The sequence below is a fragment of the Cavia porcellus genome, unplaced genomic scaffold (genome assembly GCF_034190915.1).
Source record: "Cavia porcellus strain 051 isolate PalLab524CR breed Dunkin Hartley unplaced genomic scaffold, mCavPor4.1 scaffold_27, whole genome shotgun sequence".
Taxonomy (NCBI): Eukaryota; Metazoa; Chordata; class Mammalia; order Rodentia; family Caviidae; genus Cavia; species Cavia porcellus.
In genome coordinates this window covers 16,677,695-16,700,741 of record NW_026947510.1, presented here as the reverse complement: position 1 = coordinate 16,700,741, position 23,047 = coordinate 16,677,695, and the positions used below count along the sequence as shown (strand labels likewise).

Sequence of the window (23,047 nt, the reverse complement as noted above, 5' to 3'; positions counted from 1 at the left end):
GAAGGAGGAGGAGCAGAGGGTGAGAAAGAGGAGGATACTCTTGTTAATGAAAGCTGTGATGACAAAAATGAAAAATTACTATGCTTGAAAAACTAAGGAATTCAACATCAGAGCTATAGGATTATTAGTGAAAATGAGAAAATCGGAGTGACAATCATAAGCAAATGACATCGGTTCCCACACTGAAGGGCTTGCTAATTAGTGTAGCACAAGAAAATATTGGCATGCAAAGGTGCATCAGTTCACAGTACTGCAAGCAAAGAACACAGCAAGACTACACTGAGCAGCAGGGTGCAGAATGGCCTTGTAATTCTCAGCACCAGCTGCAGGAGCCTATGGTAAGATACCATCTAGTGTTAAGTTGGAAGCAAGTTAAAATGAAAACACTTTTAGAAATTTAAATTCTCATCAAGTATTGTAGTGCCTGTAATCCCAGCACTCAGGAGGCTGAGGCAGGAAGATCTCTACAAATTTGAGACCAGCCTGGGCTGCAAAGTAAGTTCAAGGCCAACCTGAAATGCATAGTGAAACCTTGTCTCTCAAAAACTGAAAAGAAGGAGAAGGAGAAGAAGAATGAGGAGAAGAAGAAGGAGAGGAAAAGGAAAAGAAAATAGAAGGAAGAGGGAAAGGAAAGAGAAAATAAAAGGAATTTAAGTTCTCAAAATTTTATTTCTCATGCATATTTTCTTGGGAAACTCTCAAAGATACACAGGTGATTCAAAACATTAAGGAAGCAAAGGGATCTTGAAATGCTGGTTCCGAGCAGTTCCTAATAACAAATGAGAACCAAACAGAATGAGCAGTGTGACTCAGGAAACCAACAGGGCAGTGACTGTCGTCCTGGTTCCTTCTGCTACCGTAACACCTTATAACTCAGATGTAACTACCAGAGGGTGTTCTCTAGCAAAAAAAGAAAATTCGAAGATCAAAAGCCCAGTGAAACCTGCAAAGAAAGCAGACGGAATCCAAACAAATAGTGGATTGTTATCCAACTAATAGAATGTATTTTGTGATTGACTATGTGGAAAGTTTTACTAAAAGTCCACTGGAAGAGATAAAAATAATTTTAAAACAGTTACAAGTAAAATTACATAAGTGAAAAAAATCATTAACTTTAAGAAAAATATAAAACAAAGAAAATAGTCCACTACCAGGCTTATAAAGAACGGTCACTAGAATGACAACCATACTGAATTGAACTGAAATGGTAATAGAGCTACGTTATAGTTCCAGGGGGAAAATGAGAAACGAAGACAGGGTAGAAATCCAGCTATGTCTCCCGAAACAGCAATCAGATAGACAATGTCCACCATGGGTAAAGCAAAGGACAGCAGTGCATGCATAGTTTTTAGAATTCTAGAGATACATAAACGTCAAAGGACACTTAAAAGAGTTGGAAGCCTTTGGGCAGATAAGGACAGGGAGAGGTGACCAAGGGTGAGTCAGGAACTACTACATTTCATAATAGATCTTTTATTTTTACTTTGTAGACTACATGTGCGCAAAGTTTTTATTTAAACTATACTATAAAAAGTGCAAAAAGGAAATGCTGGGCTTCCAGCCTCAAGCTTTCTAGCCGGGCCCTCAGGTGGTTAATCTGAATATTAAAGAGACTAGGGGTTACTCGAACCTCTCAACTGGGGAGAGCTGTAAAGCACCCCTGGAATAGCTCAGTGTCTTGGTCACTTTTTCATGGCTGGGACAAAATAACACTCGCAATTTAAGGCAGAGGGTTTTGTTCTGGCTCACAGTTTTAGCCCATGGTTGGCTCCTAGGCAGCAGCAGCATGAAGGAAGGGCCTGGGCTGAGGACAGCTGTTCATTTCACAGCAGCCAGGAAGCAGAGAGGGCTCCTGAGCTCCCAGGTCACACGCCAGTCATCCTTCAACACCACCGCCTCCTGGCAGCAAGTCGGTGATGGCACCCGTGTGACCCAATACTTTCCAAAGCCCTACCTGTGAACACACGAGCCTTCTGAGGGACATTCTAAATTGAAACCCCAACACTCAGGTCGCCTCGCCTTCCTATTTTCCCTCTAACTTCTGTAATACTTTGCTTCTTTTTAATTGTTTGAAGAATCAGTGAGTGAATCTCCTCTAAGTTCTAGAATTTCATCCATAGGTAAAACAAGATCTATTACTCATTCACAGCACTTCTCTGAATCTCTGTGTGCAGGTGGTAATTATCCTCTCCCAGGGAATAAGGAGATTATATATACATACATCCTTTGCTGGCGTGAATAATCAAAGGAACTTGCATTTGCATTCCACCGTTAGTTTTCGGTGTGCTTTCTTGTGCTTTTGCTCTCATGGTCCTAAAACGTAGGCTAGGCAGAAGCTCAGAGAGTTTTAGTGACTTCTCTCAAGTCACACAGGCCTCTGCTGGTGACTCCCTGTCCACTTGCCACACTGTGCAGCAGCCTGTTTCAAATTTCACGTAGTCTCTGTTTAATAGCTCCAAGTGCTGGCAGCCAAGCAACCAGATGGCGGGAGAAAGAAAGAGTGTGTGGATTAACTTCTCTAAACCCAGCCCCTGTGCCCAGAACCAGCCACAAGCAAGTTGCCCTCTGCTCATTTATACCCCTAACCTTTCATGTGTACGCTCTATATTTAGGGTCTTGGAATTTTTTTCACATTTAAATATCTCATTTAAAACTGCAAGTATTTATGAGAAATAAAAAGATCTTAACAAGTATAAAATAAAGCCTTGAGTGAGTTTAGATGATAGTCAGCTAAAAATAAATCTGAAATATTGAAAGATGTTTGAGGGAGAAATAAACAGGCACTGACTTATCTTAATTCAAATTGTTCTTGGGATTAACCCTGGAATCCTTTTAAAAGATTCCTAGCCAGAATTCTTTTAGAAGATTCCTTTCAGAGGAAACACGGTAAGGTGCCGTGCTCACTTTTGTCCACTAGCAAACATCTAGTGATTGGAAAAATGACAACCACCAAAACAATAATTTCCCAGGAAGTCCAGGTCACTAAGAAATACCTGGGATAAACTAACTTTGTAAAGTGTAACAGTTACTTGTATATCCATTTGAAAGCAGCTGGGCATTCCATCTTGTTCATCAGGAACACGATTTTCTCTCTATTTTTAGCAGAAATTGTAAGCCAAGTGCCTGCAGCCTTTGCTAAAGCAGAAGAGGAACCGGATTTCTTGTGGCTTGTCTATGTGTGGGAGCAGGACATACGGCTCAGAGAAGGGCAGGATCCAAAACAACCTGTGATGATCACTTTGAAATAACCAATGTGTCTGACTCTACTATAGCTTTCTAGCACATTATTAGCATTCCACTTCTTTATTTTTCATGAATATTACACATACATTTAAGTTCATGGCCTGTTAGAATCCATGTGTGCTGGCCCTGTGTTAATGAGTAACATGCTCTCTGCAGATTTAAATATAGAGCATAGGATAATTGTAAGATACCCCAATTGAGGTTTCCACTATTCTTCACATATTTGAAGTCATAACACAAAAAGGTTACATAACTCCCTGCATGGAAAACCCTGAGTTTGGAGCTGTTTTCAAAGCCAGTTTGCAGCTGAGTGTTTACTAAATCAAGCACTAAAAACTAGATTTACACTGGTTGTTCGAAGCTGAAAGCCAGCTGCAGCTGCCATTAGAGCAATTCAATTTCTTTTTTATAAAGCACAAGTAAGGCTCAATTTACTAAAGTTTTATTTCCTTTTTATGCATCCCATATGCTCAGGGAAAAAATTAAGTTTATGAGATTAAAAATGAGTTTTATGCTAAATGTTTACCAAGTTTCAGCTGGCTGCATTTGCCAGCCCTCAAACCTACCAAGATCAGCTTCTAACGTTTTCTTTTCCCATTCCAGTGAAAGATCTTTGTGTTTGCAAAAGGAAGTTGCCCAGCCCACTTCTCTGCTTTTCTCCAGCTCTAGTTTCCTCTCTCACATCTCACAATTCTACAACAGTTGAGGTAGACAGATAAATAAGTTCCTTCTTCATGTCAGAATCTTCAAAGAAAGTTTGCACATGTTCTCCGTTTTTCCATTCTTTTTTTTTTCTTCCATCCCGTTGGATTTAGCTAGTGTGGTAATGATTTTCATTTCTGTGATCAATTCTAAAACATGGAATATAATTTACTTCACAGAAATATCTAGGAAACGAACTGTGCTCAATTAGGGTTTTATCACCATCCAGGAATGATGGTAGTTTTTTTAAAGGATAAAAGTTGCATTTACTTGCTCCAAAGCACCAAGAATTATCTTTTTGATTGTACACATGTAATTCCAATTCCATGTAAGATATCTTTTACTAATAGATTTCACCATACAAAATCTTCCTACCTCAGAAATATTTTGGCCTTTCTTGGGATTCAAGTTTTTACATTCCTCCAGTTCCAACTAAGCTACCAGGAAACCTATCATTGTAAGGTATAGTTAGTGAAAAAAGACAAGCTAGAAAAACATGAGGTGAGAAAGGCTTCTAGGCATTAGGTCAGACAAACCAATTAAATGATCAGTACAAGAAATCCATTCATTTTTCACTAATTCATTCAATTTCTCCTTAACTATTTGTGTGGGTTTCAAACCTTTCCAGCAGCAGTCAGAAGAATGCTGTAGTCTTAAAGTAAGTAACTGAGAAATGGAAAGCATGTAGTAGAGGAATAATAGTATGTGAACATTATGATAGAGGACAGATGACAAGATCCTATAGATACAAACTGTGTGAATTAGGAGAACTAAGGTATGTCCACACATGTCAGCTCCTCAATGGTTTCACAGTGGGTCATAGGTCACAGTCAATTCAGCACGACAGTCTTTTTTTTTTTTTGGTACAGGGGATTGAACTCATGACCTTGTGCTTGCCAGGCAGGTGCTTACACTGCTGAGCTAAATCATCAGCCCCCCACCACTGACAGTCTTGCACAAGAGGAGAAATGTAGATCATCTTCCAGGTATTATATACTAGATAGCGCAAGAGCTGATGTAGATCGAATTGAGCCAGAGACATTAGCTCAAAGCAGTGGCAGCTAACCCATGGCACACATGCTGTAGTGGGTACACAGAGCCCTCTCTGTCAGCACTCAAGCCAAGTGGCCCCAGCATCACCCCAGCAGCTGAGCACCAGATAACAGTGCACACAGGGGCAGTGTTGGCACTCTGTGATAAATAACCAGCTAGGTTTGGGGCTGCAGTTTGGGCACTTGGTCTCTAAAAGGTTCACCATTACTGGCTTATAGTTAGGAGACTGCAATTCTCTGGAGTATGAACCTGTGTTGCACTTTAATTAATTCCACTCCAAATTACAACTCTTGGCAAACAGAAGACTTGTATCACAAAGAATGAGAAAAATGCGAATCATACGGAAATGAACAAGTCCCCAAAAGAAAATGAAACTATGTCTACAGAGTACCACTCAGTCTCATAGACATATTGTGGGAAGACCTGAAACATATAGTAGCAATGACAGAGCACATCAGAGATGATTTGGGGGTACCTATTCTGACACACTTCTAGCAGCAAAGGAGAGTATCATTCAAGACTCTGCCAAGATAAGGAGGGACTTGAAGGATGGTGTTCCCTTGATTTCAGAATAATGGGCTTAGAACATAAATCATTTTTGTTATCAAATACCTATATTGCTTTGATTGTGCCTCCTTAAACTGTCATAGCTTAGAAATGAAAGTTACATCAGTAAACCCTGAGTTATACCCTTGACCTGAGATCTTCATCCTTCAGTTAAAGAAGACAAACAAACACACTCATGAAACACACAGAAACATAATCAAAACCTAATAGATAATTTGTTATGTACAATTTAGCAGAAACTGGGAGAGGGAACCCTATACAGAGGAATAGCCAGAAAAGCTTTTATAGAAAGAAGGACCTTGAATTTGGAAAGAAAACTGAAAGTATTTCAGCTATGTAGAGGGGGTGTGCACGTGATCAGGAATGAAAGTGGGATATTTGCAGAAAGGGAACGGCAGTGAATGAGGAGACCAGTTAGAGCTGAGGGCTAGGAAAGCTGCAGAACATAACTTTTGAAAGACATACTGGACTCGGGATTTGGAGGAGCAGTAACAAGCTTTTCAGGGTTATGAGAAGAAAAATGTCACAATGAATGCAGCGTCCTTGAGAAACTGGGCTTGGCCGCAGGAGCGGGGGAAGAGAATGAAGACCGTTGAAGAGGTAGTGGAATTCCAGGCACGAGGTAAAGAAGAGAGAAAAACTAGCATGCATGAAGAGAAAGACATTGAGTATTTCTCTTCCGCACTCACTTCCTTATCTGATTGTGCCTCTCACTGGGGTTCAGCTGTGGCTGTACTCCTTTAGGAACTGGTGGGTGGTCCCAGCTCCGTGGACCCCACTTCACCCAAGTAACATTTTTTTTACCCTTTTTGTTGTTTTAAGGCTGGAGTTGGTGACAGCATCCCAATGTGGTTAAAACCTGAAAGCTTCCTTATCTCCTCCTAATTTCCTCAAAGATGGGCCATCTGTGCCTTTGCAGACTCTAGCTGATACTAGATACCAAAAGCATCTTGAAAACAGACATAGATGATTACGAATTAGGGTAGAACAAAAAGAGAGTTGAAGTGTACAGCTTTTAGCATGATATAATGGAAAACAGCTCCCCCACTCTGTAGTGATGTGACATTAGTTACAGACATATAACAACATTTATAAGCTAAAGTTCCTTCATTCATGGAATAAGAACAGTAATTGTATTAAGGATTAAATGAGTTAATCTATATAAGGTATTCAGGGCGGTGCCAGGCTGCAGAGTATTTTGTATCATCAAGATCCATGTGGGAAACACTATGAACAAAAGTTGTTCTCTTTGAGCCTAGTGATGATAGTAAAATAGCTAAATAGAAATTTCAAGGAAGCACAGGATTATACTGGAAATTGTGTAAAGACAATTGCTAAGGTTGCATAGATATAAAGTAACCTGTGTGAAAAGGAGGCGTGAAACTTTGAAAATGGAAGGCGTGAAACTTTATCAAAGGGAAGATGGCATCCAAAGGGGAACAAAGTTCTAAGAAATAAGCTTTAGAGAAATCCACAGTGAGTGGGTAGGAGGAAGATGAACAGTTAGGAAAGACAGAAAAAGCAAAAAAGCTACCTTTTGTGCTATTATAGAAGACAAATGAGCAAGAGGTAGCGATGAAATAGCAAATGCTTTTGAACTTCACAAAGAGGTTACTTGGGCCTCCAAGAAAAGACCCTTGAAGAAGTGGAGGGAATAGAAAGGAAAAGGAAGACAGATTTTTAAAACTAGAGGATGCATGTACACCCCAGGAATGGGTCACTCTGGCTTTTCCCCCAAAATGGAGTGGGCATGGGCAAAAAGAAATGTAAAAAGAGAAAAATGCTGAAAATTCTTGAGAAAGAAAAGACGATTAACATAGAAAGATGCTTTAGGGAAAAGAGATGTAACAAGGATTAGAAATCAAATCAGGATTTCTCTGTAAATAAGAAATCAAAATTCCAAGTGTTTGCAGGGTTTTTCTCACACTAATTATGTTCTTCTCGCTTATAACAAAGCTAGCTATTAAGATTTTAATTATTATGGTCCAGCTGTGAGTTTGAGCCAATTTAAAACAAAACAAAACAAAAAATGGCCACTTATACTCATTTACTTCAAAATAACATTTTATTAAAATAACATTTTGCTAAAAGTTGTGGGCTGTAGAGTAAGATTGGCTGAGTTCATACCCCTAACTTTGCCACTCAGCAGCTACATGCCCATCAGCAAATCATTTTATCTATATCTCTAAAATGGAACTATTAATAGTGCAGACCTCATTGGGTCACTCTACAAAATAAATGAGGTAACACAAATAAATTGCTTAGAATAATGCTAGGCATATTGCAAAGGATTCAATAAGCGTTACTTATTATAATTCACACATCTCTACTACACACAACAATTATATCTTAATTCTTTCTCCTCAGGGTAGTATTCTAATTTTTTTAAACTCAAAGAAAATGTTACTGCAGGAAAATCCCTAGATGACCACGTCCCATGATAATGTAAATTCAGCTTTAATGCATTTGCAAATTGGAGCTGTTTTCTGTATCCAATATCACTTTTCAAGTGGGACCAGGCAGATAATAGTCTCATTTTTTGCAAGTGGACAGAGGGATGAAGGGATAACAAACACTAGGTGGTGAAACTGCGAGCCACACTGTCTTAGGAGACAGGGAAGAAAAGGCAGGATCGTGGTTACTTTTCTCATTGCTGAGACAAAATACATAACACCCACAAATTAAAGGAGGAAAGATTTATTTCAGCTCCCAGTTCCTACAGTTTCAGTCCAGCTGGCTCCAAAACAGAATGGCATCACAGAGGGGCATTGCAGAGGAAAAACAATTCATAGCACGGCAGGGCAGGCAGAAGGCTGTGAGCAGCAGCAGCAGTAGCAACCCGCCTTCTTTCTGGCCCTTTATATTCCATCCAGGACCCCTGCCTTTTCCAATGCTAATTCCAATCAGTAGACTAATCTATATACCACACACTAATCTACACACTGAAATTAGTGGACTAATATCAACATCACACCCTTAATCCATACACACACATCTTAATCCAGCCATCTCCAAAAGCCCCACCTCTGACCGCATGAAACTTTGGGGGAATATCTAGATATAAGCCATAACAGGCAGCATGCCCAGTGATCTCTTAGCCTGATTGCATTACATTGTATTAGACAAAAAGTGATTCAGAATCATCTGGAATTCCCGTATCTGTCCTGCAAGTTCATCCAGACCCAAGATCAATAATCAACTCCATTGATAATTAACCAGAAGATAGATAGTATAGTATTACTGAGTTTTCCATTACTATAATGAAATAACTGAGATAACTAACTTATAAAGAGGAAAAGTTTACTTTGGCTCAGTTTTGGAGGTTCCAATCTATGGTCATTTTAAATTTTTTTTTATTTAAATAAAAAAATTTTATGGACCCAAGACAAAGCGGCACATCATGACCCATAGCAGAACAAAACCACTCATTTCAGGGTCCACTGTCACCCCTGAGGTTATGCCATCAATAACCAGCACACTCACCTCCAGGCTCATGCCTGAAAGACTCAAAGGCTTCCCATAGCACCACCTGGGGACCAAACCCTTAACATATGGGCCTTAGTTACTTTGTTTTGTTTCTGAGATAAAGGAAACTAGCCAACACCCAGAGCTAAGAGAGAAAAGGTTTATTGTAGCTCACAGTAGAGTTCTCAGCTCACAGCTGGTTGGCTCCACAGCAGGGCAGCACTGCAGAGGGGCATCACAGAGGAGAAAGAGTTCATGGTGGGCAGAAGGCAACAAAGCAGCAGCAGAAGCAGCCTCCCTGCTCCTGCTTTTCCAGGCTACTCGCCCTCTGAGTGGTGCCACACATGCCCGGGATGGGTCTTCCCACTATCCATACCCAGAACTATGTCAAAGCAATCAGTGTGGTAATTTAGCAATCACACACCTTCAACCCCAGCATCACACATCCTAGCTCCAGCCACCTCTGAAAAGACCTACCTATGACCACATGAGGCTTTGAGGGGACATCTAGACACAAGCCATAATAGGCCTTGAAGGACAATCAGGATCCACACCATAGCAATTGCCAGACTGAGATCAGAAATAATGCTATGGCCAGATCCAAAATTCCCAGTCAATCAGATGCATAGGGTGACTTCACTATTTTATTTGTCTTGCAATAATATTGACTCCTTATTTACACCTTTGAACATTTTTGTAACCTCATTAATCAAGTGACAATATAGTTTGTCTGTACTTTAGCTGCTCTTGGAAAATTGCTGGAGATCAATAATCTCTTATGCCTGTTATTTTTGGTCAGCCTGCCTACCCTGGGTTGTACTCTGATTTCTATGAGGATAGGACTCATCCTTATCAAATTGTTTCTTAGAGAATCTTTCACAATGCCTAGCACAAAATGTAAAAATTAAAAAAAAATTTTAAAAGACCAAATGCAGTAGTAACATAAGCAGCACGTATTATAGGGCTTAGAAGGGATTTAGTTTCATTTAATCTTCATGTCTCCGTTGGCCCCTCCTCACTTCCCTTTTCAAACAAATTATGCCCTTAACTCCCTTTTTAAATAAAATTCTCTAGCAACATCTGAGTTAGTGCTAACTAAAGGTTGCTAAAATGATCTGATTTAGCGATTGTGAACGATCTTTGGATGTATGACCCCAGAGTGAATCTCTAGCTCCCCTCTGTGGAGGGTAAAAGCCAGGGTACCTCCACTGTGTAATTCAGACAGCTAGGGAGCCTAGAAGGAAAAGAGCGGCGATCTTGAAGACTACTTTAGTTGCTAACAGAGGTCAAATGCTTTTTTGCTAGCTAAGTGCTAAATGTTGAGGAGAGAAAAACAGTCTAGGGACAAAACAACAGGAAACCAACTGAAAACAGCTGCTTGGTCAACTCCTTTAACTGGGAGCATAAAAGCCAATCAATCACATTCACTCTTCTGTGTTAGCCTCCCACAACTCCTCTTCTCTGTCTTCTGGAAAATCCTCTTCTGGACTTATTTGGACATTCAGAGGTTTTCAAGCTTGTTCATTCAGACACCTGCCAATGTTTGTTACAGTTGCTTAAAAGCTACCCACAGATCACAGTCTACCCAGAATTCTATCTACCCAAAGGAAATCATTGCCTTCCTCCCTCTCAGGGTATGTCAGGATGGGCTATCATATTTCGTTTCCCTTACCCACCAGTCTAGCCTTGGAAGGTAGGAGTTTCCTCCTTTACATTATCTTTCATTGGTAATAAGATGTCATTTTTCTTCATTCTTTTTTTTTTCAAAATTCATGCTGCCCAGACTGTAAATGCCAAACAAGAAAATTAGTGAAGAATTTGTTTGCATTTATCTCTAATCTTACTGGTTGAGTAACAGTTTCTATTTGATAATCCCTTGAAAACTGGGGTGGTAGTGTTAGCTTTGAGGAATTTACAATGCATTTGAGGGAAACTGGAAATAAAGATTTGAACGCAAAACATTGCAGACGTATCCACAGAGTAGAAAGACCAAAAAGGCCTGCCGAAGGAGGGAGTCCCTGAGCTGCACCATGAAGCTGTGATGTAGAAGTGGAGGTAGCCTATCCACAGGAGGAGCAGCCTGCATATGGTGGCAGTGGGGAAGAGAAGCTCATTTCAAGAGAAATTAGCATGGCTGGAATGGAGAGTGGTAAAAAGGGATTAATTAAAGAAAGAACAGATTTTAAAAACCTCACAGATCCTGTGCAAAAGAATTTATTTTGTACCTCTGAGCTACATCCCCACCTCTTTTGTTAATTTTAACACGGGTCTTGCTAAGTTGCCCAGGCTGGGCTCGAACTTGGCAAGCCTCCTGCCTCAGCCCCCACAGCACTGCAATAGCAGCTGTGTGCTACCATGCCCAGATCTTATGAAAGAATTTTTAAGTGACACAGTTTTTAAAATGAACTCCACATCAGAGAATAATATTGAGAAGTAAACAACTCACAGCGGGGAGAAAACTGAAAGAGGCTATTAGAATAAGCTCCACAGGAATCTTAACTAAAGATATATTGGGGATGGAAAACAAAAGGGCACTTGAGAAGCAGAAGATCACTGTGATAAGATAGGATCCAAAAATGGAATCACCAATCATTTAGTTTTCCAGCTTAAGCAACCAACAGGAAATATGAAGAATTTAGGAAAGGTTTAGTTGTTAGATGCATTGTCCTTGAAGTTTCCATATGACTTTGAAGAAATACCCAATACACAACTATGCATACTTGAATTCTTGAATTCAAGAATATCAAAGATGTAAATGTGCACAATGATAGAAGCCCGTCATAGAAGTGAATACGATCGTGCAAAGTCGCTGTGACTAGTGAAAGTGAGTAGGAGATCAAAGCCAAATTGAACACGTGTAGATCCTAGCTTTAACTGATACCTACATTAAATATGCCCCTTAAGACAGCCCTACTCTCCCCCATTCTCTAGTTATGTACTACCCTTCAATTTTTTGTGGGTTTTTGAGTTCATTATGGAATTTGTGTGATTTAAAGCCGATAGTTTTTTCTTTGAATTCTGAGTTGATATAATGAACTGTCAATAAGGATTAGAGTGAGGATGAGGAAGGGAACAGGCAGGTCACTTGACACCAAGCGTGGGTGAGTGGGATTGAAGATTTTGGAAAAGAGTTTCTCAGTTTCCCTCAAATGGGGCCATGTAACAACACTGATACAGCCAGCACCAGCCCCAGACCAGAAACTAATATTAGACATCTTGGTACTTTCCACTTGTAAATGTTAGATATCACAAAACATTGAAATTTTAATGGTGAGAAAGGAAATTAAGGAAACATGTATAACCTGTAATGAGCATTTTAGGATAAATAAAAAAGACCATACTGTCCAGCAATGCTTCAAATACCACAGGGCCACACCTTTTCCTAGTATCTTGTGAGTAATCCGGTGAGGTCTGTTTTCCAGGTTAAATAGAATCAGGTCTTGGGGTGTGCTCCTGACTTGATACTCTGGAATCTGCCCCTCCAAAATCTTCTGTTTATAGATAGATTTGAACAATGACCTGGCCAGGTGCAGGCAGCCTCTGCTTTGTACTTATCAGGTCCCCTTGGGATGCAAGTAACAGAAGCCCACTCAAACTAGCTGGGGCCAAAGAGGAAGTACATCGCTGCTAAAAGCCTGCTTCAGACCCTGTCTCTGTCCCTTGTCTCTGCTTCTTTCTGCTCCCGGTTTCCAGCTTTTAGGCTCATTTAGGCTCCACAAAAGAGAATGGCACTGCAATTCCTGCCTGTGAGTTGAACCCAAAGATCTTAGACGCATTTTCACTGCTCCCAAGTTCAAAATACCTAAGGAAATCCTGTGATTGGAAAAGCCTAGGAAATATGTCTACTCACATCTAAACATTTTGTCCAAAAAGATAGTATTCACAGAAAAAAAAATGGGACTAAGAGGCAAAATAAGACACTCGTCCTATGTACACAGCACTTTTCCCTCAGTGAGTTCTGGAGGGTCTTAGCTAGCAAGGACACCTTGCTTGGAATCTCCTGCTTCTTATTCTGCTTGACCACTCCTTCAAGTTTTGTTTGTTCTCAGAATAACTCTTTACTCCTCGCAACTTCTTTAGAGACTGTTGCTTTCAGGAACCGTTCCTGAAGGCTATGTTCTACTACCTAACAATACTACAAATGACACAGGAGAATGTCAGAGCTCAGACAAACAGAATCAAAGAGACTATTTTCACTGCTGATTTGCTAGCCTACCAAAAAGGAAGGTTGGGGATTTCGAAGACAAGAAATCTATCATTTCTTTGAGCTAATTCTGATTTAAAAGAAAAAAAAATATTTAGAGACATATGGTAATTTAAGAAAGCAGGAAACCAAAGAACCTGACATTTTGGGAACTACAAATAAAATCTCCTTAAAAAGTTAACAAGACAAAGATGAATGTGGATTCTAACACATCAAGATAGCAGTACTTTGTGATTTGGCTCTGCTAGAAGTTATTATAGTAGATCAGAGCCAAAATGGAAACTTAGTTTGACTTACAGTTCCCACTTAAAGAAATCTAAAATAAGCCACAGTGCAATCTAGTTATTCTAGAGTGTTTCTAATGGACCACAAAGCAGGTTGGTGGTTCATTTTTGTTCATTGACTATAAGACATGAGACTGATGATTGGCTGGAAGAGAAGCTTAGAAAGAAAAACCATACCCAAAACCATCTGCAAAGGCCAAGTTTGAATATAATTAAGTTGTGACATGTATTATTCACTTTAGTCCATTAAATATTTGATATCTGTGTATTATATATAAAGAAATTGTCCCTTGTCTATTGTAACCCCCGATATTATGTACAGTCATCCAAGTATTGTAATCCTTTTTCTATTTACAATCCCACTGAGATGTTATTGGAATCCTAGCAAGTTAATTCCAATCTACCACCTCCAATGCAACCCATGGTGAGAGTAAAGACAGCAGACATAGTCCAAGTTAGGGGCAGCCAAGGAGTTCTAAGTGCAATCCCCCGGAAGATGTGCAGACAGTGACCCTGATCCGAGGCCTCTCCCAGAATTTATAATCTTGTGAAGAAGGGTGGCTCAAGGATGAGTGACAGTGAGGATGGCGGGAATTATGTGAGTAACTTGAGCTGGCTAGCCAGGTAGGGAGAAAAGCAGCTCTGTAAAATGCAGAGATAAGGATATGCAGAAGGATCAACTTGCACAATTCAATTAAGGTAGCAACTGAATTGTTTTAGGAGGCTGTTGCTTCAGTTTCTGATATGCAAACTTTTGTGCCCTGGGGAGTCATAGCCTCTTTACCTTGAGGCGCATATGCAGCTCACATTCCTGGAGTTGATGGCTCTAACATCCCACCTGGGCTCATATCTTTTACAGAGAGCACTAGGTGAGGAAACAGGAGATTGTCTGATGGCTTCAAAGATTACATATCAGTATCTGGGTTTAGCCTTTTTTGCAATGCTTAGAGCCAACTGAAGAGAGAAGGAAATACCATAGCCAGCTCATATCAGTATAAGGAAATCAGTCTCCTTATAATCAAAGTTGGAGCAATTATCTGTATTCAAGGGGAGTCACAGGAGTTGTCTCCCACACTTTTCATTATAATTTCTTACAATTTTTTTTATTTTTTAGGTTCACTAAATTTATTTTAAAAATCATAAAACAGTTACAGAACAGCATTACATTCTACACTCTGCACTGAACAGGTGCTAGGGACACGTGGACCATCGTTACTTTCCTCCCTGTGCCTCCCCCAACATTTATAGTGACAACACAAAGCAAGGTGTTCACAACAATTACCTGGGGGAGGGGTTTAAACCACCAACAATAAACAAAAATAAAATCCACTCACTCTGCTGCTGTTTTAAAATTTCAGTGTTAGTTTTTACAGGCCCTTTCCCACGGATCTGTTTATACGGAACCAAAACATTACATCTGGTGAACAGGAAAAATTTCATTACATCTCAAACTCAGAACAACTATGAAGTAGAGGTGGTTTTTTGTTTTTTTTTTTTTTTTTTTTTTTTAAAGCAAAACAGAAAAAAAGGATAGAAATGATTCAGAATTTCAAAAAAGAAAAAAACAGTCAGGTTTTAACACGAGTTAATATATCGCACATTGTTATCTCAGAACTAGTTGTTCAGCTTACAGATCTAGATACGAAAGTGATCAATGAGCACAAACTGTTCTTTTTAATGAACTGAGATATTAGTAGTATAGTTATCTATCTAGCATACATACACATACATAAATTTACATGTTTACCAACATACATATAATCTTTTCCTTTCTTCCTTTCCCCTATCCCGGTAGTTCTGTCCCTTTGATCACTTCGTTTCCCTTTCATTATTACAATATCTGTTGTATATGTTGGATCTTATTGCACAGAGGTGGCTTTTTAAACAGAAGCAGATTTTTATAAAAAAATTCAGGACTCTTTCAGCTCTTTTCTAGTCTGAGAACTTTCCAGAATATTGCTTCACACTATAAAAAAAGAAAAAATATCTTACATTAGAATCCTTCAACATCTGCATATTGCTACACACAGTTCTCAGCAAATACTATGCATTCTGTATCTGATCCCATGTTCCTGTGATGATAATGATTCAATCTTTGGATGCTTCAAAAGGCTCATCTATTTTGATAGAAGCTCCCAAATGCTGACAGATTTGTTTAATCTATGAACCATCTTTGCCAATAATAGATGCAGCCAAATCTTTGGGAATAGTTACCTGTATGGTAATAATAGGTCCACCAAGATTACCACACAAGCCACAACCCCCTGTACAGGAATAATCGTAACCAGAGCCAGCCTGTGATTTACATGCCATCTGCCATCTGATGGGCTCCATGTGTCTATTGCAGGCTCCCAAGTTTCATCAGCACTGAAACTAACCATGCTGTCACAGTGGTCTCCAGGTCTTCCTCTTCTGCCATAGACCATTAGATCTCCTCCTCTAGGTGATGGTGGTGGGACAGGAACATTCCGAGCTCTGCTACCATCCTAGCCACCTCAACCAGGAGTAGGGGATGGTGGTCCCCAGCGAGGGCTCATGTCATCATAATCTCTTCTAGAAGGAAGCATGGGATGCTCATCCTGACCAGGAGGCATTCTATCAAAACCACCTCTTCCCTGCATGGGAAATCATCAAGCATTATGGTAAAACTACCATAATTGTAAAATTGGGATCATAAGGTCATGCACATCCTTTGCTGGGAGACTCAGATATAAGGTCAAGGATGATATTTATGAACTCTACAACCCTATCCAGCTTTCCTCTAATAGGAACAACTCTGTGGAATGAGGATGGCATTCTTGGAAAAGCTTGATTGCTGTCTGAGTGTTCCCTCCAAGTTCTTTGATGTTAGCACCTTTGACCCCAATTTTTCCTCCAGCCAGGCAGTTGATGAGTTAACAAGCTCAACTTGCAGTCAAGGTCATTTCCTTTATAGTGGTAATTTAAGATTCAAGCAGGAGCTGGGTGGTTGCAGGGGGTGGTGGCAACTGCAGAGCCTCTTCCAAGGTAGGGATGATTTTCTTCAGAATTCTTCCCATTATTTCAATATCAGTACTGATGCTCGATATTCCTTTGGGACCACTGCTGTCTGTGAAACACTGGCATTGTAGTCTGAATGGAAAGCTTGCATATTCTTGCCTCCTTTTCCAATCACTGCCCCAGCATTCTTGCTCTGAGGCAGAATTTCTAACTCAACCATTTCATCAGTGTTTCTAGATCTTGGGAATGCTTGCTCCGCTTCCATATCATCTGGAGGACATTTACCAAATTTCCCACTGCTCTCAATGCTGGAGAAGGTTTTTTCCAGCTGCTTAGATTCTCCTTTCCGGTATTAAATGGACACACCAGTCTCCCACCACTGCTCAGACCCTGAAATCCACTAAGGGGGATCAGCTTTTCCTGCCCAGCCACCACAAAACAGAAGTGACACCACACCGACCACAGTAAAAGACTGATTTTGTTTTCTTTGGCCATGTTGCTTCTTCTAGATGTAACAAAATAGAACTGTTTTTGTAATTTATATTCTACTACAGAACCTTTTACCAACAAACAAGTATTTATTCAAATGCTGGATACATAGAATGGTTTTTGGTTATGATTTACTTAGTTCATTCTTTTTATACTAGAGACTGCTAAGCTTTTACATTATTTTGCAGTATAGGAAATCATATTTCAAGTCTATTGCCACTAGATGGCTCAAATGGCTAAAATAGTAGTTCAATATATGAGCAGGAAGAAACCTTAAATTATTGAAAGATTTAAGTCTCTTTTTATAGTTATATACTTTATACTTTAATTTTCTGCAAACTTTCCTATAGTTTATGGGCTATTGCTATAATGTTATACATGGTAGATAGTTACTTTAATGTAGGTCATCATATGTGCTGTTTTTATGAAGAAGAAAGAATTGATGGACAAACAAATGAGTTGCATTTTGTCATACAAATGTGATAATAAAGTAAATTAAAATTTTACCAGTGACCAAGAATCATATTCAATAGGATCTAAAGAATCAGAGTCTCGGGTTATATTTCATTTTGATGGGTCCAGACATTTCCAGAGATTACCTGCTTTATTTTCTGGCTGTTAGAGTTATTTATGTCTCTTAAAGGTAAATGATTCACAACCAGAGCCTGCACTCTCTGTAGTTGAAGCATCTCGAGAATCAAAGCATTCTGATTAAAAATAAAAGCTCTTCTGAGATGCAGGGATCTCTGAATACTGTACTGTTGTCATTAAAGACTTGGAGTCCTTTTCTCTGACTGATACAAATAAAACAAAAGTAGAAGTGATTTCTGCTTCTCCTGACTTCCACAAGTATCTTATAATTTTATTTGACTGTTCAAGATACAATGTTAAGAGGCAAAAGCAGCAAAGTGGAATTATTAAACTTTTAGAACCTGTCAAAAAAATGCAAAAACAGAATGTCCGCCTTGGAACAAGAGGGTGTTGTGTATTCCTTAACCAAGAAGGATTACTATGCATTCCCATTATTCTGAAGCTATTCTGTTCCCTAAGTATCAGCAGAAGCTCTGCCCCTCTACTTTAAAGGTTAGAGCCACTGAGATCTTAAAGAAAATCTTCTTCAAGGTTATGATTTTAACCTTGATTATTTATCTTCATAATCACTGACAATACAATTTTCCATCCTAAAAGCTATTTAATTGGTTATAACCTAGGGAAAAAGCAAGACTCTCTACAGGAGGAACTTAAGGGTGATTTTTCCAACCCTTATAACAAATACTTATGGCACATTAATAGCATTTTCCCCTTAAATTTTTATCCTCTGTAGAGATTTTTAAAAATATTTTCCTTGACCATTAATTATTTATCATTTGTAAGTACGAATTCAAGTTTGCTTTAAGAGAAACTATTGATTCTCCCTAAGGGAGCCATGAGTCAGTTTTAGCTGCAGTAACAGCAGGTCCTGATATTTTTGCATTTATGTTCAGGCACCTGACATTTAGGATTTATTTGACTGTAGAGTTGTAAATATAACATGTACCAATTATCACATAGCTCTTAAATATTGAGACCTAATTAGTTCTTTCCAAGCATAACAACTATACCTGATCAAAATTTTAACCAATTAACTTTGAGTCAAAAATATATAGCCTTTCCTTTTCAAAGTCTGGTCATGAATAATGTACCCAGAATAACCAAAAATAAATAAATTGAAATTATTAAAGTGATTTTTACACAATAAAATAGCTCACACAACTAAATGCTAGACATAGGATTAGTTTGACATAATCACTCATTATTACCACCCACAACCAGAGTTACTTCTACGCATATCTGCCCTTGGCAACTGCAGTGGCAATTTTGCTGATCCAATTTTGGCTGTCCCCAACTGCCCAGGCTCTAAGGACAAGGAAAGAAACTCATTTCCTAAAATGTTTCCAAAAGAGAGAGAACATTTCTCTCGCCAAAATTACTCAGTGCACGTGGTCTTCAGGCTCCCTGCTTGTTCCTGAGGCAGTGACCCTGGCCAGGGAATGCAAGCCCGTCACTTACCCAGGCCCCATCACTCTGCTCCCCATCTTAGTGCCCAGGGTGGGCAGCATTTAGGGCTGGGATCATCTGTGTTAACATCAGGACTACCCTAAAGAGAAAGGGAGAAGATACCAATGAATGTGGGGATCACTACTGAGACCTACACTTCACTCTAAGTAGGGAACTCTAGGGCCAAACTAGATGGCTTTGAAACCAGTTACCACTGTTAGCTGCATGGCCATGAGCACGGTAGCTGGCCTCGTTCATCACCTAACAAGTGGGTCGATGATTTGCTTAATTGATTAGGTCATGGGATTCTTTTCTAAAACCCACAGCATTAAGCCAAGCGATTATTTTACTCTTCCTTGTATGAGCCTGTGGAAAAATTGGAGAGAACACAAAAGTGAGCAAAATGGTGTTCTGCTTTGTAAGAGCAGGCAATTCAGGAGAGGAAATTAGAGCTCGGTGATGGTGGCAAGAAACAGATGGAATAAGTTACATAAAAAGATGTGTTTCCCAAAATGACAGTTCTCCCAATTAAATATTTTGTAGTAGCAAGTACATCTTGTAGTGTTTTTTCACATCCAAATGAAACTGATACAATTTTTCTGCATATTCATTAATAATAATTGACAACTATATGTAATCATCAGACCAAAACTACCCCAAAGAACTAACAACAGAGTAAGCAGCCACATTTTAACTACAAAGTGTGTGTTATGATTGATACATTGAGAAGTTTAGAAGTTTAACTAAGTGACTTAGAAGGAGTCAGGGTTCTTACTTTGTAAATATTCTTAGCCTGTGCAGTAGGAGGGCACTAAGATGGTGTGAGGGCTACATCCACACTGTCAGGAGGGGTGATAACCTGCTTACAATATAAGGGAGGAGAAGAGGTTTGGTTCCCCCTCACCCCAATTTTCCTCTTGTTGTTTTTCTATCTTCTGCCACCTTGAACTGTTGTCCCTCTGCCATGCCACCCTGCTTTGGAGCCAGCTCATTATGAACTGAAACCTCTACAAACTGTGAGCTAAATAAACTTTTCCTTCCTTAATTTTGTGCAGTCAGAGAAAAGTAACCAAGACAGTAAAATATTCTGGCACACCTCTGATAGAATGGCCAAAACTCAGAATAGTGGCAACACCAAATTGAGAGCTGTGGATCAAGAAGAATTTGCATTCATCACTGGTAGAATGCAAAATGGCAGGCACTTTGGGAAATAGTGGATTATTTCTTACAAAATTCAACATACTCTTACCATGTAGTCCAGCAAGTAAGCATGTGCTTTGGAATTTACCTGAAGGATACAAAAGTCGTGTATACCAAAGTCACACACATCTTTGTAGCAGCTTTATTCACAATCATTAGAATTTAGAAGTAACCAAGATGCCCTTCAATAGATAAATGGACAAACTGTGGTATAGCCAGGGAATGAGATATTATTCAATGCTTTAAAAAATGAGGTATCAGGCCAAAAAAAAAAAATAGAAGAAATATAACACATTTTACTAAGTGAAAGAAACCAGTCAGAACTCTATGACATTCCAGGAAAATAAAGAGAACTATAGGAGTAAAAAAGATCAGTGGTTGCCAGAGGTTAAGGGGAAAGGAGGGTTGGAGGATAGAGGATTTTTAGGGCAGGAAAATTACTTTGTGTGCTGCTATGATGGGGGACACAGTCACATATTTGTTCAAATCCACAGAATACTCAGCATGAAGAAGAAGCTTAATGTCAGCTATGGGCTTGGAGTGATAATAGGTCAATTCAGGTTCAGCAATTGTAAGAACATGGTACTCTGTGCAGGATCCTGACAGTAAGAGATCTATGGAGGGGAAAGGATGGAGACAATGCCTGGGATATCTCACTATCTGCCCCTCAATTTTGCTGGGAACTTAAAACCACTGGAAAAAAAAACCACCTCTATAAAATGTGTGTATATTAATTAGTTTTAATTATAATGCTATCAATTGTACTATTTTAGGTAGTAGAGAGGAACAGAAATAAGGACTATCATTTCCTTCCAAAATAAAACCACTGAAATTTTACTGGGAAGGCTGACGTTGAAGTATGCGAGAACTTGATAGCCTGGCTGTTACCAGGTCACAAAACAAACCTAACTGTGGAAACTTTGGAAGCTGCCGTTTCCCAGTCCACACCCTGAGTTTCAGTTCTTTCCTGGGGTGGGGAGAGAAAGCACATTCAAAATAATGTTTATTCTCCTGGAACAAAAGCATAGTTGAATTTTTGAAGATCTTTAAGGAGTAAACAGTCCCTCAGCAAAATAATGCCACAGTTGCCACCCTTAGAGGGAGCCCTGGTGCCTTCTGTGTCACTGAGCCAACCTCCAGCCAGCCTCCAGATCACAACTTGCTGAACCCGCTTGCTTTCCTCTTCTGAGTCTCCAGAATTTTAAATACCTGATGCTTACCTGGTTTGCCTCATTGTTAAAAGAACACGATCACGGCAAGACAGCAACTGTTTGCAAAAGCAAACGAGACCAACTAAATTAATACAAAATAGAAAATAGTTTGTCTTTCCTCCAAAGGAACAGAAAAAAATGGTCAGCACTGTTTAAATCACTGACAACATCCTCACGTCCCTTTTGAAATTCACTGATGACATTTATGACATGCTACTCTAAGATATGGCACCTTGGCACATGGAGTATTTTAAGCTGAAGGAACTTAAGGGGCTGCATACGAGGTGTGAACCAAATATATAGAGGAATATATAGAGAGAATGGGCCATTCACCCTGCCCCATCACTTCAACGTTCTCGTCCCATCGTCCTAGTGGCTTTGCACTTCTGGAAGTCTTCCTCTGTGTCTCTAGGAGGCATGATCTGGGGATGGTGTGAGATGGCGGGCAGAAAGGAGAAGGGGAAGAAAAACGGTTACGATATGATGTGCATGTGTACCAATTCCCAAGATAAATATAATCAGTATGTATCACAAACATACACTAATTTTAAAAAAGGAAATTAAAACAAACAAACAAACAAAAAAAAAACCAGGAAGCACTGTGAATGCTGCTTCCCAGAGACATCCAATGGAAAGGCAGGGCCCTAAAAACATTACAGTGTGTCCGTGTGTCCGTGTGTCCTCATCTACCGCGTTCACCAGATCTGGCCCTGTGGAGCTTCTGGCTCTTTCCCCAAAGTCAGAATGACATGAAATGTAAACATTTCGAATTGATTCAGGATATCAAGGCGACCGTGACAACACAACCAAAGACACAGAAGAGGACTTCCAGAGCTGCTTCAAATAAGTGGCAAAAATGATGGGTTAAGTGTATTCAAAGCGATGGGTGCTGGGGATAGGTTTAAGGCAACTTGCCTCTTACTGTAATAAAGTTTTACAAACTTAACATTCATAGTTTGTGATCATGCTGCATATATAGGAAAGTCTCTCTGATCTTCTGCGCAACTGCCGTGAAGCAGGTTGTAAGATCTCCTGTGTGTGAAAAATGCCCTCCCTACACACCAACGACAGGAACATCCTTGCCTCTGGTAACACAAAGCCTTAGCGCGGAGTCCCCCACCCTGTTACTCCCAACCTTCCATTTCTCTACAACTATCTACTCTTCATTCAACCTATTATACAAAACACTCAGGTCTGGTTATTTGTTTGAGTCTTCATTTTCCTAAGAAGATTCCTACATCACAAAAAAATTATACTTAATATACTTGTATGCTTTTTCTTTGTTAATCTGTGTTTTGTTAGCTGGACGCGATAGCCCATGCCTGTAATTTCAGTTACTTAGGAAGCTGGAGGAAGGAGGATCACAAATTCAGTTCAACCTGGACACCTCGCTGAGATCCTATCTCAGAATAAATGTTAGCTCAATGATAGAGTGCTTGTCTAGCATGCATAAGATCTTAGGTTCAATTCCAAGTACTACCAAAACACAAAAAAACTCTGCTAACTCATCATATGTCTTTTGTTACATAGACCTCAAGACAGCAGAGAGAGGCAGGGATCATGAGCACCTATATACATAGATTTTAAAATGGAATAGTAGCCATGGAGCTTAC

The 23,047-nt window shown here is 39.6% G+C and overlaps 1 pseudogene; it reads right to left on the bottom strand.

Annotated features, from left to right (window-relative positions):
* Positions 1–15,450: 15,450 nt before the first annotated feature.
* LOC100716334 (heterogeneous nuclear ribonucleoprotein K-like) lies at positions 15,451–19,281 on the bottom strand (annotated as a pseudogene).
* Between the last annotated feature and the right edge of the window lie 3,766 nt (positions 19,282–23,047).